Source organism: Amphiprion ocellaris, chromosome 22 (assembly GCF_022539595.1).
Source record: "Amphiprion ocellaris isolate individual 3 ecotype Okinawa chromosome 22, ASM2253959v1, whole genome shotgun sequence".
NCBI lineage: Eukaryota > Metazoa > Chordata > Actinopteri > Pomacentridae > Amphiprion > Amphiprion ocellaris.
In genome coordinates, this window is record NC_072787.1 from 3031620 (window position 1) to 3039203 (window position 7584).

Below are 7584 nucleotides of genomic sequence, written 5' to 3' on the forward strand. Positions count from 1 at the left end.
CAGATGTCCAAACCACCTCAACTGGTTCCTTTAGAGGTGAAGGAGCAGTGGCTCTACTCCCTCTGGATGTCTGAGCTTCTCCCTCTATCTCTAAGGCTGAGCCCAGCCACCCTGCGGAGGAAGCTCATTTCGGCCGCTTGTATCCACGATCTTGTTCTTTTGGTCACTACCCAGAGATCATGGCCATAGGTGAGGGCTGGAATGTAGATGGACTGATAAATCGAAAGCTTCACCTTATGGCTCAGCTCCCTCTTCACCACAACGGATCGGTACAACGGCTGCATTACTGCTGACGCTGCACCAATCCCCTTGTCCATCTCTCTATCTCTCTATCCACTTCAAAAAAAAAAAAAAAAAACATAAAAAAATAAGTTTAAACAGAAAAAGGTTTAATCATCAAACCTTGTGCTGGTATCAGTCAGCTGTAGCATGAAGTTGGAATGTAAAGTAATGCTCACAGCCCTCATAGCTGTCACAAACCTTTTGTTTGACCAAGGACATGCTGTTGTTTACTGCAGTCCATCAAATACAATCTTCCTTATAAACACATGCATGCACTTCATATTACACAATGGCATACTTTGTATTGAAAACAGATTAAGCTCCACATGACTAAAAGAAACTTTACAAGCAGAGACAGACAGAAGACAACAATGTATTCATACAGGAACTGACTTCCTGACTTCCTATGCTAGGAGGGACCTTGGTCTAGTCTATCACAAAATTATTTTCTAGGTCTAAAGTAAATCTACACTGTTAATCATTTTACATTCATTCAAATTGGAAACAAGTTTCCTGTTACCTAACATAAGTCAATTGAATTTAGGTGAAAGAATTATTTCATCTCATGTCATGTCGAGTTTTGAAATACAAAAGTAGCTGAATTACAAGAACTGAGACAAGCAATTAAACCAACTTTCGTCATGGTAAGCACAACCAGTATTAAACAAATCTAAATTCATTTATTCATCCAACCTTTATTTAAATCTCAAGAAATCATTGAAGGCAAGTACTTATTTACAATGATGTCAGAAGTACAGTCAACAGGATAAAAAGGCGTCAAGAAAGTTAAGACAACAAATTAATACAACAAAGAGAGAAGCGCAGTTATAAACAGTCAAGGAGTATCTCAGATAATGGATGTAAACTGGTCAACAGATATGGCTGCAATAAGCTTGAGTGTTTTCTGCAAGATATTCCAACTATGTGCAGCTGAAAAGCTAAAAGCATTTTTACCAACTTCAGTGTAGGCTTCAAGTGATAGCCAACTGCTTGAGCGAAGTCCAGTGCTGTCCCTTTAATGCCAATAGAATGTTCTAGTTGCTGGAGTAAAAGTTTGTGGTCGATTGTGTCAAATGCTGCACTAAGGGCCAACAAAACAAGTCCTGAGACCAGTCCATTATCTGATGCTATGAGAAGGTCATTAGTACCGTTCACCAGAGCTGTTTCTGTGCCATGATGCACTCTAAAGCCTGACTGACACTCTTCAAACAAGCTATTCCTTTGTATATGTAACCCACTGAGGTGACTAAAGGATAAGGACCAGACCTAGATTCGTAGCAAGAGTTACAAGAAAGGAAAATCAGAACAATGAATAAATGGAGCCACAAGATGGTTGGACTTGAACTGTATAGGGTTTTATATAAAAACAATAATAAATGAATGTAGTTTTGTGCAATTGCTCAGTTGACAGTGTTCAGTTTTAACACATAACATAAACACCCTTCAATCCTAAATAATAAGTTGAAAAAATAAAAGTTCCAGCTGAGTTATATCTTCTTTCAGTGTTCCTTCAAATGTTCATGTAATTGTTCCTTTAAGTTCCAGGTTTGACCAGTTCAGCTAGCTTTAGTCAAAAGGGATAACGTCAAGTGAAGTGCAGTTTCAAAGTGCTCTCGGGTTCAGTAAGTCTGTCAAGAGTCAAATAGTCAGATGTGGTCAGATGTGGACGATCCTACCACACAGCATTTCAGCGATGAAAATGACGAGAGTAATCCATCCTCAGCAACATGAAATCTTGATCCTCTCCTTGGATTAAGAAGGTATCTCACTCACTGGGGCTCGCCATCTCCTTCGTCAAGGAGAATCCAGTTCCAAAATCTAAGGTTTCCAAGGATTTAAGAAACCTAGCCTGTATAGAAACAAGGCTATTACTACATAAAATCATGAACTCAGTTCTCTATGGCCATAATGAAATGATATCAAAATCTCTAACATCCTGTTTCAACACAATAGTGATGAAATGAATTATTTATCCATTTTAACCTTTTTAACTTTTTCCTCAATAGAATACATACATATACATATTCCCTTTTCTACAACAACATAAATCATTTTTAGCTTTTATGAACTAACATTTTAAACACATTTTAACTGTTCTGAAAATTACATGTCTCTTAAATTATGAATTAAGTGACAGCACGTATACACACATTCAGTATTTAAACAACCTAGCACTTAAGGAGAAATACATCCACCATGGAAGTAAAAGGACTTAACTTCCACTCATATCTCATATTTTCTTATAAAATCACCAGTGCAGAAATACGGTGCTTTAACTGTAGCTCCTATACTCAGCATCAACATCATAACTGTAAATAAAGTCAGTTACCTCTATCAACAAAATAGCATGCTGACTACTAGCCGTCGTGTTAACGCTAACATGGCTAATGTGGCTAGCTGCGTTAGCTGAGCTCCATTAACTCACCAAGACTCCGCCAAAAGTAACAAACTCCTGGCGCACGGGACTGTGAATCACTTCGTTCATTCAGATTATGGTCTGTTCAAGTTTACTCAGGACTCATTAAAAACTGACAACAATGTATTCTGGAATTGCTAGTTTCTGCACCGCAGCACACACTTGTCTGGCTGACACTGTAGCTCGGTCCACGAAACTCTTCCGTGAAGGAGGCGGGACTTATTCTCCTCTAGCCAATCACATGTCTGTATTCCTTAAAGTAACCCAGAGGAGCCAAATGCAACAGACAGTCTCACTCTCATAAGCAGATAATAATACAGAAATACATTAACATAGCAGGATCAAATTATCTGCTGGGTTACATAAATGTTCACATAATTGATTTGCAGCTGTTCTTTCCAGAATTTTAGAGAGAAATGGTAGGATGGATATCGGTCTATAGTTAGCTAAAACATCCGGATCAAGAGTGGGATTTTTAAGTAAAGGTTTGATCACAGCAACCTTTAAAGCCTGTGGTACATAGCCTGTTACTAGAGATTGATTAATCAGATCTAACATTGAAGAATTAATTAAAGGTAAAGCCTCCTTGAACAGTCTAGTTGGGATAGCATCTAAAAGACATGTTGATGGTTTGGATGTAGAAACTGTTGAAATTAGTTCAGAGAGATGTATAGGAGGGCTGCACAGTGGTGTAGTGGTTAGCACTTTCGCCTTGCAGCGAGAAGATCCCTGGTTTACGTCCTGGCCTTCCCGGGATCTTTCTGTATGGAATTTGCATGTTCTCCCTGTGCATGCGTGGGTTTTCTCCGGGTACTCTGGCTTCCTCCCACAGGCCATCAATATGCTGAGGTTAAGTGATTATTCTAAATTGCCCAAAGGTGTGAATCCGAGTGTGATTTTTTGTCTGTATATGTAGCCCTGGGACAGACTGGAGATCTCTCCAGGGTGTCTCCTGCCTTTGCCCCAAGTCAGCTGGGATAGACTCCAGCCCCCCCTTATGGCAGGTGGAGATCACAAGCAGGTGAGCCACTCCCCGTCACAGGTGTCCTCATTCGGTTGATTATCCAATGGTGTCTTCTCACAGGCATGCATGCACACACACTCACACACACACATACACAGTCAAAAAGGGAAGGGGATAAAGAGGGAGAACTGCCAGCTAAGAAGAAGGAGGGCATGACAAGAAAAGCATCAAATCCTCAGATATTAGATGCTGAAACCATCTTACGCCAACATTTGTGCTTTTAAATTGCTAACCTTGATCCCTAAGCCATAAGTAGGATTTAGGATGCACAGCCAAGACTGACAGCTTTGCACTCTTTTCACTTACTGACTCAAATGCAGTCAATAAATGTGGAACTCCATTCATTCACAAAAGCAAAAATGTTGCCTCTGAACATAACCCAGCCATTTAGACATAATTCAAGAAAATATTTTACATTGTATATAAATGGAATTTGTAGGAGACCGAGTTGTATAGTCGGTATGTTCACCATTCACCTCCACACCCAACCAGCTGCCACTGAGTTTGTAAACATGGTGCTGTGGTGAACAGCCAGCAATTAGGGTTCTGCCAAGTTGTAGCTAGTAGGGGAATTTTCTAATTAATGCACAGACAGACGGACACTGTCTTTCAAGAAATGGACGATGGTCTATTTGACCACTCAAAATGTTGAAAACCGGCACAAGTAGAGCATGGTCATGAAGTCAAATTTACTTTGTAATGCCAGTTACACACAAATAAAACAAAAGTTTGTTAGCTAATGTTAACCAGAGTAAAGCTGGCTGCAGGCAGGGTCAGAGCGGCAACTTCCTTTTTTCAAAAGCTTAAAGTCAAGAGTGCTTATCAGCAGAGCATAAACACATTCTGACTTTATTGTTGGCTGATGCGTTACTGCTTCATAAAACACAGTTCAAATGTTCTGTCATTCATGTGTGAAAGAATTGATCAGGAGAAACCAAATCTACCAGAAAACTTCAGACAAGTTCAAACACATCTTAGTCATTGCTGTCACCGTCGAACAGTCCTCACATTTGTCAGAGTGTAACATTAAGTAGACAACAAAGAAGAGAAATCATCCAAACAATAACAACAACAGGACCTGGTGTGTTCACACAGGCTGTACTGTCACACTTCAGCAGCTCATACTTATTTAACTGCCAAATTAGACTCTATAATTCATTGTGCCTGTGGACAGAGAGAGGGAAACAGAAAGGCTAAACATGGTCAGCTCATTATCGCTCTAGTTACATGTTTACCGTTTCTAAATACACCTAATTGGAAGATCAAAGTGTCAGCAACTACCTCTCCCCATGGTTGAGAGGGCAGCCAACCACAGAGCTGCTCACCGGTTCACTAATTTGATCAAATGCACCCTCGTCTCGTCACGTCAGAGCACTCATTGTGAATTCACTTGGGTGTGACTTAGTAATGAAAGATGCTTCGCTACATGCTTAGGTTTTGATACTTATTTTTTCTTCTGCTGCCTGATGAGATATTGTTTGGTAGCCTGGGTGTTGACATTTCTCAAGTGAGTAAAGAAGAGAAAAGAAAAAGAACAAGTGGTATTCCTTGACAGAACAGCAGATTTTAAAAGCAGTGTCTCATGAATTCATGAGGAATCACTTAATTTAGAATTCCAAAAAAATCAATAAATTAGTATCTTTACGACAACCTGTGTGCATGTCTGTCAACATTAAGCAGACACTTTACAGCCAGCATCTATACTGTGCTTTTATACTGTATCAATTTTGCCATCTTTTCAAGATTTAAAAAAAAAAAACCTTTATATGTGCTGTTTATAGCCCCAATTAAGCTCTTCTTTTCCACTTGGATGTTTTCAGTTGTTTCTGTTTGTAATGTTTTCTTAAATATGATCTTAAATCATTTTTACCTCCTGCCTCAGAAATGGCAAGTTCACACTACCTCAGGTTAGAGCCCAGATAAATGCCACACAGAGTTCTAGTAGCAGACACATAGGATCAGGCCTTTATGGTCAAATAGCTGCTAAGAAACCACTACAAAGGAAAAGCAACAAGCAGAAGAAATTTGTTTGGGCCAAGAATCACAAGGAATGGATATTAGACCAGTGGAAATCTTTGCTTAGGTCTGATGAGTCTAAGTTTGAGATCTTTGACTCCATCCGCCATGTCTTTGCACAATGCAGAAAAGGTGAATGGAAGGTCTCTACATGCATGGTTCCCACCGTGAAGCATGGAGGAGGAGGTATGATGGTGTGAGGGTGCTTTGTTGATGACGCTGTTGGGGATTTCTTCAAAATTGAAGGCACACTGAACCAGCATGGCTACCATTTTTCAACATGACAATGACCCCAAACACACCTCCAGGCTCTATAAGGGCTATTTGATCAAGAAGGAGAGTGATGGAGCGCTATGTTAGATGACCTGAACCATATACTAGGGCTGGGATGCATCAATTTCAATTAATTAATGACAGAAAAAAAATAACGCATTTAATCACACCTTTCTCAGTTCCTTAATTTCTGGGAGACCGGTAACACTGATACACACGCTCCAGCCTGGTAGGTGGCAGCAATGCACCTAAAGTCTGTTTGCCAGCTGCTAATACATCTTTAAACGTCTTTAAGCTATCAGGCTTTCTGAACAAGCAGTTGGGTGGTTTGCAAATTATCTTACAAGCAGAACTCAGGCTGTTCAGATAGAGGGCTCTTCCTCTGAGGTATTGCAAGTGAAAAAGGGAGTCCCTCAAGCTTCTGTGCTGGGTCCATTATTATTCACTATTTACATAAACAATCTTGGACAGAATATTCCAAACTCAACTTTTAATTTCTACGCTGATGACACTGTCATATACTGTGCAGCACCCACTCCTGCTGAGGCCTTTCAGTATTTACAACTTGCATTTGTTAGAGTACAGGAACAACTTTGTCATCTGCAACTTCTTTTAAATGCAGACAAAACAAAATGTATGTTCTTTACTACTTCAAAAACTGCCAGATCAGCACTGTCTGGAAATTTTTTTTTACAAGAAATGGTCAATAAATAGAGTTGGTGTCTACTTTTAAATAGCTAGGATTTTTAATTGACAACCATTTGTCTTTTAAGGAGCACGTTCAGTATATGGTTAAAAAACTGAAACACTTATTAGGATTCAATTACAGAAACAAGTCTTGCTCTTCTTTTTGTGTGAAACAAAAACTGGTAGAAACAACCTTTTTGCCTGTTATTGACTATGGAGATGTGTTGTATATGAAGGCTTCTGCTAGTTGTCTTAGCATGCTGGATAGTGTGTACCATGGGGCGCTGAGATTCATTAACAGATGTTGTCCTCTTACCATTGTGAGCTCTATTCTAAAGTTAACTGGACATCTTGAAGTGCCCGACATCTCAGTCATTGGTATGTGTTAATTTACAGAACCATTCTGGGTATTGTTCCTTCCTATTTGTCTGGTCTTTTAACAAGGAAACATGGAAGTCACAGTTTCCAATCTGGAGATACTCTGCAATTTGGCGTCCCCAAAGTAAGATCTGAACTGCGCAAGAAATCATTTAGGTTTTCTGCACCTGATGCTTGGAATAAATTAAAGTCCAAACGTAAACTTCAAGCCCTTGTTACACTGAATGAGTTTAAAGTTCTGGCAAAACCCTTACAGTCTACCTGTTATGTGTGAGCAAGTTTTAATGTTGTTAATTTTATCTGTTGCTTATTGTTTTTTAATGTGACTATGCTGCTGCCCTCTTGGCAAGGTCTCCCTTGTAAAGGAGATTTCTGATCTCAATGTGACTAACCTGGTTAAATAAATTTTTAATAAATAAAAATAAGTAGATGCATAGGACGCATTGAGCGAATCGGCGCACAAGAAAGTTTGGCGAAAAGTGATGGAAGACGAGAACGCATTGAGCTT

General features: G+C 39.5%; 1 long non-coding RNA gene across 1 annotated transcript; it reads right to left on the minus strand.

Annotated features, from left to right (window-relative positions):
• Positions 1-957: 957 nt before the first annotated feature.
• Positions 958-2885, minus strand: LOC129348032 (uncharacterized). Its single transcript, XR_008600451.1, has 2 exons — positions 2708-2885; positions 958-2131 (listed from the first exon to the last, which is right to left on the minus strand). It is a non-coding gene; the product is annotated as an uncharacterized LOC129348032 (long non-coding RNA).
• Between the last annotated feature and the right edge of the window lie 4699 nt (positions 2886-7584).